This window comes from Anomaloglossus baeobatrachus, unplaced genomic scaffold, assembly GCF_048569485.1.
Source record: "Anomaloglossus baeobatrachus isolate aAnoBae1 unplaced genomic scaffold, aAnoBae1.hap1 Scaffold_535, whole genome shotgun sequence".
Lineage (NCBI taxonomy): Eukaryota > Metazoa > Chordata > Amphibia > Anura > Aromobatidae > Anomaloglossus > Anomaloglossus baeobatrachus.
The window spans coordinates 47,106-56,529 of record NW_027444723.1 but is presented as its reverse complement, the minus strand read 5'-3'; the positions used below and the strand labels follow the sequence as shown (position 1 = coordinate 56,529).

Sequence of the window (9,424 nt, the reverse complement as noted above, 5' to 3'; positions counted from 1 at the left end):
ATGTTTCATTAACAAAAAATACTTTCTTCAGCAATAAAAAGGCCCCGTCAGTCACAATTCTGCTCTGCTAGCCAATACACAGTAACTTTCCATCAGGTTTCATAGAGTAGTGGTCATCACGTCTGCTTAACGCGCAGAAGGTCCTGCGTTCAATCCCCAGTGAAACCAATCTGTCCTTGGTGGTGAAATAATACTCAATTAAACTACAATATATGAAGTTCTTGGCTTTGTTGCCGAATGATGGGATGTTTTGGCTTCCATCCCGAACAGAGCTACGAATTTTTTTTTTTTCCCTGGCGGTCAAAACTCGTCTCTAATTGCCATTACTTTGCAGGCTTTCAAAGGTTTCATAGTGTAGTGGAAATCACGTCTGCTTTACACGCAGAAGGTCCTGGGTTCAAACCCCAGTGAAACCCATGTGTTCTTGGTGTTGAAATAATCCCCTATCAACCTGCAGTATATAAAGTTCTTTGCTTTGTTGCTGAATAACGGGATGTTTTAGCTTCCATCACCAACAGAGCTACGAATTTGTTTTTTTTCCCCTGGCAGTCAAAACTCGTCTCTAATTGCCATTACTTTGCAGAATTTCAAAGGTTTCATAGTGTAGTGGTCATCACGTCTGCTTCACACGCAAAGGGTCCTGGGTTCAATCCCCAGTGAAACCAATCTGTTTTTGGTGTTGAAGTAATTTCCTATCGACTTGTAATATGTGAAATTCATGGTTTCGTTGCCAAATGACAATACATTTTGGCTTCCATCACAAAGAGAACTACGATTTTGGGTTTCTTTTTTATTGACCATTTTAGCAGAAAACATAATCCCATATTATAAAAATCCTATTTGTTTCAAAATATATAGTTCCCATAAATACAAAAGCAAAAGACCAAACTATGGAGAAAAAAGTAACACATTCAATATAAACTTCAATTTAAGCAAAATCCCTTTGCAGGAATAAAACTGGTAAAATACGTAATAATAATTGTAAATGTTTCATTAACCAAAAATACTTTCCTTCAGCAATAAAAAGGCCCCGTCAGTCACAATTCTGCTCTGCTAGCCAATACACAGTAACTTATCGTCAGGTTTCATAGTGTAGTGGCCATCACATCTGCTTAACACGCAGAAGGTCATTGGTTCAATCCCCAGTGAAACCAATCTGTTCTTAGTGTTGAAATAATATGCTATCCAACTACAATATATGAAGTTCTTGGCTTTGTTGCCGTATGACGGGATGTCTTGGCTTCCATCACAAACGAGACTACAAATTATTATTTTTTTCCCCTGGCGGTCAAAACTCGTCTCTAAATGCCATTACTTTGCAGGATTTCACAAGTTTCATAGTGGAGTCGTCATCACGTCTACTTCACACGCAGAGGGTCCTGGGTTCAATCCCCAGTAAAAACAAGCCGTTTTCGCTGTTGAAGTAATTTGCTATCAACCTGTAACATATGAAATTCTTTGTTCTGTTGCCAACTGATAATATATTTTGGCTTTTATTACCAAGAGAACTACGATTTTGGGTTTCTTTTTTATTGACCATTTTAGCAGAAAACATAATCCCATATTATAAAAATCCTGTTTGTTTCAAAATATATAGTTCCTTTAAATACAAAAGCAAACAACTAAACTATGTGGAAAAAAGTAACACATTCAATGTAAACTTCCTTTTAAGCAAAATCCCTTTGTAGGAATAAAACTGGTAAAATATGTAATAAAAATTGTAAATGTTTCATTAACGAAAAATACTTTCTTCAGCAATAAAATGGCCCCGTCAGTCACAATTCTGCTCTGCTAGCCAATACACAGTAACTTTCCATCAGGTTTCATAGAGTAGTGGTCATCACGTCTGCTTAACGCGCAGAAGGTCCTGCGTTCAATCCCCAGTAAAACCAATCTGTTCTTGGTGTTGAAATAATACTCAATTAAACTACAATATATGAAGTTCTTGGCTTTGTTGCCGAATGGTGGGAAGTATTTTGATATCAACCTGTAACATATGAAATTCTTTCCTTTGTTGCCAACTGATAATATATTTTGGATTCCATCACCAAGAGAACTACGATTTTGGGTTTCTTTTTTATTGACCATTTTAGCAGAAAACATAATCCCATATTATAAAAATCCTATTTGTTTCAAAATATATAGTTCCTTTAAATACAAAATCAAACAGCTAAACTATGTGGAAAAAAGTAGCACATTCAATGTAAACTTCCTTTTAAGCAAAATCCCTTTGTAGGAATAAAATTGGTAAAATATGTAATAAAAATTGTAAATGTTTCATTAACCAAAAATACTTTCCTTCAGCAATAAAAAGGCCCCGTCAGTCACAATTCTGCTCTGCTAGCCAATACACAGTAACTTTCCATCAGGTTTCATAGAGTAGTGGTCATCACGTCTGCTTAACACGCAGAAGGTCCTGCGTTATATCCCCAGAAAAACAAATCTGTTCTTGGTGTTGAAATAATACTCAATTAAACTACAATATATGAAGTTCTTGGCCTTGTTGCCGAATAACGGGATGTTTTAGCTTCCATCACCAACAGAGCTACGAATTTGTTTTTTTTCCCCTAGCGGTCAAAACTCGTCTCTAATTGCCATTATTTTGCAGGATTTCAAAGGTTTCATAGTGTAGTGGTCATCACGTCTGCTTCACACGCAGAAAGTCCTGGATTCAATCCCCAGTGAAACCAGTCTGTTTTTGGTGTTGAAGTAATTTCCTATCGACTTGTAATATGTGAAATTCTTGGTTTCGTTGCCAAATGACAATACATTTTGGCTTCCATCACAAAGAGAACTACGATTTTGGGTTTCTTTTTTATTGACCATTTTAGCAGAAAACATAATCCCATATTATAAAAATCCTATTTGATTCAAAATATATAGTTCCCATAAATGCAAAAGCAAAAGACCAAACTATGGAGAAAAAAGTAACACATTCAATATAAACTTCAATTTAAGCAAAATCCCTTTGTAGGAATAAAACTGGTAAAATATGTAATAAAAAATGTAAATGTTTCATTAACAAAAAATACTTTCTTCAGCAATAAAAAGGCCCCGTCAGTCACAATTCTGCTCTGCTAGCCAATACACAGTAACTTTCCATCAGGTTTCATAGAGTAGTGGTCATCACGTCTGCTTAACGCGCAGAAGGTCCTGCGTTCAATCCCCAGTAAAACCAATCTGTTCTTGGTGTTGAAATAATACTCAATTAAACTACAATATATGAAGTTCTTGGCTTTGTTGCCGAATGATGGGATGTTTTGGCTTCCATCCCGAACAGAGCTACGAATTTGTTTTTTTTTTCCCTCGCGGTCAAAACTCGTCTCTAATTGCCATTACTTTGCAGGCTTTCAAAGGTTTCATAGTGTAGTGGAAATCACGTCTGCTTTACACGCAGAAGGGCCTGGGTTCAATCCCCAGTGAAACCCATGTGTTCTTGGTGTTGAAATAATCCCCTATCAACCTGCAGTATATTAAGTTCTTGGCTTTGTTGCCGAATAACGGGATGTTTTAGCTTCCATCACCAACAGAGCTACGAATTTGTTTTTTTTCCCCTGGCAGTCAAAACTCGTCTCTAATTGCCATTACTTTGCAGAATTACAAAGATATCATAGTGTAGTGGTCATCACGTCTGCTTCACACGCAGAAGGTCCTGGGTTCAAGACACAGTAAATCCAATCTGTTTTTGGTGTTGAAGTAATTTCCTATCGACTTGTAATATGTGAAATTCTTGGTTTCGTTGCCAAATGACAATACATTTTGGCTTCCATCACAAAGAAAACTACGATTTTGGGTTTCAATTTAAGCAAAATCCCTTTGTAGGAATAAAACTGGTAAAATATGTAATAATAATTGTAAATGTTTCATTAACCAAAAATACTTTCCCTCAGCAATAAAAAGGCCCTGTCAGTCACAATTCTGCTCTACCAGCCAATACACAGTAAAGTTTCGTCAGGTTTCATAGTGTAGTGGTCATCACATCTGCTTAACACGCAGAAGGTCCTGGTTTCAATCCCCAGTGAAACAAATCTGTTCTTAGTGTTGAAATAATACGCTATCCAACTACAATATATGAAGTTCTCGGCTTTGTTGCCGTATGACGGGATGTCTTGGCTTCCATCACAAACAGAACTACAAATTATTATTTTTTTCCCCTGGCGGTCAAAACTCGTCTCTAAATGCCATTACTTTGCAGGATTTCACAGGTTTCATAGTGGAGTCGTCATCACGTCTACTTCACACGCAGAAGGTCCTGGGTTCAATCCCCAGTAAAAACAAGCCGTTTTCGCTGTTGAAGTAATTTGCTATCAACCTGTAACATATGGAATTCTTTATTTTGTTGCCAACTGATAATATATTTTGGCTTTTATTACCAAGAGAACTACGATTTTGGGTTTCTTTTTTATTGATCATCAGGTTTCATAGAGTAGTGGTCATCACGTCTGCTTAACGCGCAGAAGGTCCTGCGTTCAATCCCCAGTAAAACCAATCTGTTCTTGGTGTTGAAATAATACTCAATTAAACTACAATATATGAAGTTCTTGGCTTTGTTGCCGAATGATTGGAAGTAATTTGATATCAACCTGTAACATATGAAATTCTTTCCTTTGTTGCCAACTGATCATATATTTTGGCTTCCATCACCAAGAGAACTACGATTTTGGGTTTCTTTTTTATTGACCATTTTAGCAGAAAACATAATCCCATATTATAAAAATCCTGTTTGCTTCAAAATATATAGTTCCTTTAAATACAAAATCAAACAACTAAACTATGTGGAAAAAAGTAACACATTCAATGTAAACTTCCTTTTAAGCAAAATCCCTTTGTAGGAATAAAATTGGTAAAATATGTAATAAAAATTGTAAATGTTTCATTAACCAAAAATACTTTCCTTCAGCAACAAAAAGGCCCCGTCAGTCACAATTCTGCTCTGCTAGCCAATACACAGTAACTTTCCATCAGGTTTCATAGAGTAGTGGTCATCACGTCTGCTTAACACGCAGAAGGCCCTGCGTTCAATCCCCAGTAAAACCAATCTTTTCTTGGTGTTGAAATAATACTCAATTAAACTACAATATATGAAGTTCTTGGCTTTGTTGCCGAATAACGGGATGTTTTAGCTTCCATCACCAACAGAGCTACGAATTTGTTTTTTTTCCCCTAGCGGTCAAAATTCGTCTCTAATTGCCATTATTTTGCAGGATTTCAAAGGTTTCATAGTGTAGTGGTCATCACGTCTGCTTCACACGCAGAAAGTCCTGGGTTCAATCCCCAGTGAAACCAATCTGTTTTTGGTGTTGAAGTAATTTCCTATCGACTTGTAATATGTGAAATTCTTGGTTTCGTTGCCAAATGACAATACATTTTGGCTTTCATCACAAAGAGAACTACGATTTTGGGTTTCTTTTTTATTGACCATTTTAGCAGAAAACATAATCCCATATTATAAAAATCCTATTTGTTTCAAAATATATAGTTCCCATAAATACAAAAGCAAAAGACCAAACTATGGAGAAAAAAGTAACACATTCAATATAAACTTCAATTTAAGCAAAATCCCTTTGTAGGAATAAAACTGGTAAAATATGTAATAATAATTGTAAATGTTTCATTAACCAAAAATACTTTCCTTCAGCAATAAAAAGGCCCCGTCAGTCACAATTCTGCTCTGCTAGCCAATACACAGTAACTTTTTGTCAGGTTTCATAATGTAGTGGTCATCACTAGAGTTGAGTGCGGTTCGCGGTTCGAGGTTCTCCAGTTCTAGGCTCGAGTGATTTTTGGGGGTGTTCTAGATAGAACTAGAACTCGAGCTTTTTGCTAAAATTCAATAGTTCTAGAAACGTTCGAGAACGGTTCTAGCAGCAAAAAGCAGGGCTTTTTACAGCTACAGTGTGCAGGAGCCATCGCTGGAAGCCTGCCACAAGCTGGTAACCAAGATAAACATCGGGTATCCAACCAAAGCGCTTTGGTTAGTAACCCGATGTTTATCCTAGTTACGTGCAGGAAGCCCACACTTCCCCGCTCAGCTCGCTCCGCCCCCTCCTGCCCGCGGCATGTACACACACACACACACACACACACACACACGGTCCCGCTCGGCTTACCTGCGGTGATGAAGTCCCGCCATCCCGACCTCAGCGCTGTCACTGTCCTCCATGGCCGCCGCTTGTCACATCACCTCTCGCTTCCGACCCGAGACTGACTAGCGGTGACGTCACGGGCCTCTCGCGAGACTTGGTGTGAAGGATCCGGTCATTGAACTTAGTGACAGGGGCTGTCAGCAGTGCTGGAGATCAGCGCAGGTAATGTACCTCGCTGACAGCAGCACTTGTCATGCCCTGCAGTGACCTGGGCTGACCCATTGATGTTAGCTCAGGTCACTGCATTGCTCTCCCAGCCAATGGGGAACATCCTGCTCTTCATTGACTGGGACAGTGTGGATCGTCATGGCAACCCCTTGGATTACACCAGACCTGGATTTGTTTTTCATTCTAATAAATTGGTTAAAGAGGGAATGTTTTGGGGAGTGTTTTTTCAAATAAAAATGTGTTTGTCGTCTATTTTTTTTTATTACTGACTGGGTTGGTGATGTCGGGTATCTGATAGACGCCTGACCTCACCAACCCCAGGGCAAAATAACTGCGTGGGGTGCCCTCACTTTTGGATTACCAGCCAAGGTGAGGTTGCCAGCTGTGGTCTGCAGGCTGCAGCCGTCTGCTTTACCCTAGCTGGCTACAAAACTAGGGGGAATCCTACGTCATTTTTTTTTCATTTTTTTGGCTAAATACAAAGCTAAGCACCCCTTAGTGCCACATGAAAGGCACCAAAGGGTGCTCCACTTTTTCTCCATTTTTTCTCCACTTTTTCTCCACTTTTTCTCCACTTTTTCTTCATTTTTTTCTCCATTTTTTCTCCACTTATTCTCCATTTATTCTCCACTTATTCTCCACTTTTTCTCCACTTTTCCTTCACTTTTTCTCCACTTTTTATCCATTTGTTCTCCACTTATTCTCCATTTTTTCTCCACTTATTCTCCACTTTTTCTCCACTTTTTCTCCACTTTTTTATCCATTTTTTCTCCACTTATTCTCCACTTTTTCTCCACTTTTCCTTCACTTTTTCTCCACTTTTTATCCATTTTTTCTCCACTTTTTCTCCACTTTTTCTTCATTTTTTTCTCCATTTTTTCTCCATTTTTTCTCCACTTATTCTCCACTTATTCTCCACTTATTCTCCACTTTTTCTCCACTTTTCCTTCACTTTTTCTCCACTTTTTCTCCATTTTTTCTCCACTTTTTCTCCACTTTTTCTCCATTTTTTCTCCACTTTTTCTCCACTTTTTCTCCATTTTTTCTCCACTTTTTCTCCACTTTTTCTCCACTTTTTCTCCATTTTTTCTCCACTTATTCTCCACTTTTTCTCCATTTTTTCTCCACTTTTTCTTCATTTTTTCTCCATTTTTTCTCCACTTATTCTCCATTTTTTCTCCACTTATTCTCCACTTTTTCTCCACTTTTTTATCCATTTTTTCTCCACTTTTTCTCCACTTTTTCTCCACTTTTTCTACATTTTTTCTCCACTTTTTCTCCACTTTTTCTCCACTTTTTATCCGCTTTTTCTCCACTTTTTCTCCACTTTTTCTCCACTTTTTATCCATTTTTTCTCCACTTTTTCTCCACTTTTTCTACATTTTTTTCTCCATTTTTTCTCCACTTTTTCTCCATTTTTTCTCCACTTATTCTCCATTTTTTCTCCACTTATTCTCCACTTTTTCTCCACTTTTTTATCCATTTTTTCTCCACTTATTCTCCACTTTTTCTCCACTTTTCCTTCACTTTTTCTCCACTTTTTATCCATTTTTTCTCCACTTTTTCTCCACTTTTTCTCCACTTTTTCTTCATTTTTTTCTCCATTTTTTCTCCACTTATTCTCCACTTATTCTCCACTTATTCTCCATTTTTTCTCCACTTATTCTCCACTTAATCTCCACTTTTTCTCCACTTTTTCTACATTTTTTCTCCACTTTTTCTCCACTTTTTATCCACTTTTTCTCCACTTTTTATCCACTTTCTCTCCACTTTTTCTACATTTTTTTCTACATTTTTTCTCCACTTATTCTCCACTTATTCTCCACTTATTCTCCACTTTTTCTCCACTTTTTCTCCACTTTTTCTACATTTTTTCTACACTTTTTCTCCACTTTTTCTACATTTTTTCTCCACTTTTTCTCCACTTTTTCTACATTTTTTCTCCACTTTTTCTTCATTTTTTTCTCCACTTTTTCTACATTTTTTTCTACATTTTTTCTCCACTTATTCTCCACTTATTCTCCACTTTTTCTCCACTTTTTCTCCACTTTTTCTCCATTTTTTCTCCATTTTTTCTCCACTTTTTCTCCACTTTTTCTCCACTTTTTCTCCACTTTTTCTACATTTTTTCTCCACTTTTTCTCCACTTTTTCTACATTTTTTCTCCACTTTTTCTCTACTTTTTCTACATTTTTTCTTCATTTTTTTCTCCACTTTTTCTACATTTTTTTCTCCATTTTTTCTCCACTTATTCTCCACTTATTCTCCACTTATTCCCCACTTTTTCTCCACTTTTTCTCCACTTTTTCTACATTTTTTCTCCACTTTTTCTCCACTTTTTCTACATTTTTTCTCCACTTTTTCTCCACTTTTTCTACATTTTTTCTCCACTTTTTCTTCATTTTTTTCTCCACTTTTTCTACATTTTTTTCTCCATTTTTTCTCCACTTATTCTCCACTTATTCTCCACTTTTTCTACATTTTTTCTCCATTTTTTCTCCACTTTTTCTCCACTTTTTATCCACTTTTTCTCCACTTTTTCTCCATTTTTTCTCCACTTTTTCTTCATTTTTTTCTCCATTTTTTCTCCACTTATTCTCCATTTTTTCTCCACTTTTCCTTCACTTTTTCTCCACTTTTTATCCACTTTTTCTCCACTTTTTCTCCACTTTGTCTCCACTTTTTCTCCACTTTTTCTACATTTTTTCTCCACTTTTTCTCTACTTTTTCTATGGTCGGTCTACCCATTAGCTCTGCCATGCATACTGTAGCTCTACACCTACTGCACATGTTACTTTATGATTGACATCTCTTTCGTACCAGAGCTGTCTAAGCCTACTCTGACCCCATATTTGTCATTACTATATTGTCCTTGTACTGTATTATGACATTTGTATCATGTGTTTCATTTCTTGCTGTGTTGCAATTTTTTTGCTGCATCCCAATTGTACCTCTACATTGTTCGAGTTTATGTTATTGTTCTCTCACTCTTATGTGATACTGAATATTGTCATTTTTCATGATTACATGCAGATAAGTCCAATCTGACGAAGGCTCAGGCCGAAACGTCATTTGTAACTTATTTTGGACAAATACATATATGCTTATGA

The 9,424-nt window shown here is 36.9% G+C and overlaps 2 non-coding genes across 2 annotated transcripts; both read left to right on the top strand.

Annotated features, from left to right (window-relative positions):
* Positions 1-343: 343 nt before the first annotated feature.
* TRNAV-UAC (transfer RNA valine (anticodon UAC)) lies at positions 344-416 on the top strand. Its single transcript has one exon. It is a non-coding gene; the product is annotated as a tRNA-Val (tRNA).
* Positions 417-3,355: 2,939 nt separating this feature from the next.
* TRNAV-UAC (transfer RNA valine (anticodon UAC)) lies at positions 3,356-3,428 on the top strand. Its single transcript has one exon. It is a non-coding gene; the product is annotated as a tRNA-Val (tRNA).
* The last annotated feature ends 5,996 nt before the right edge of the window (positions 3,429-9,424 follow it).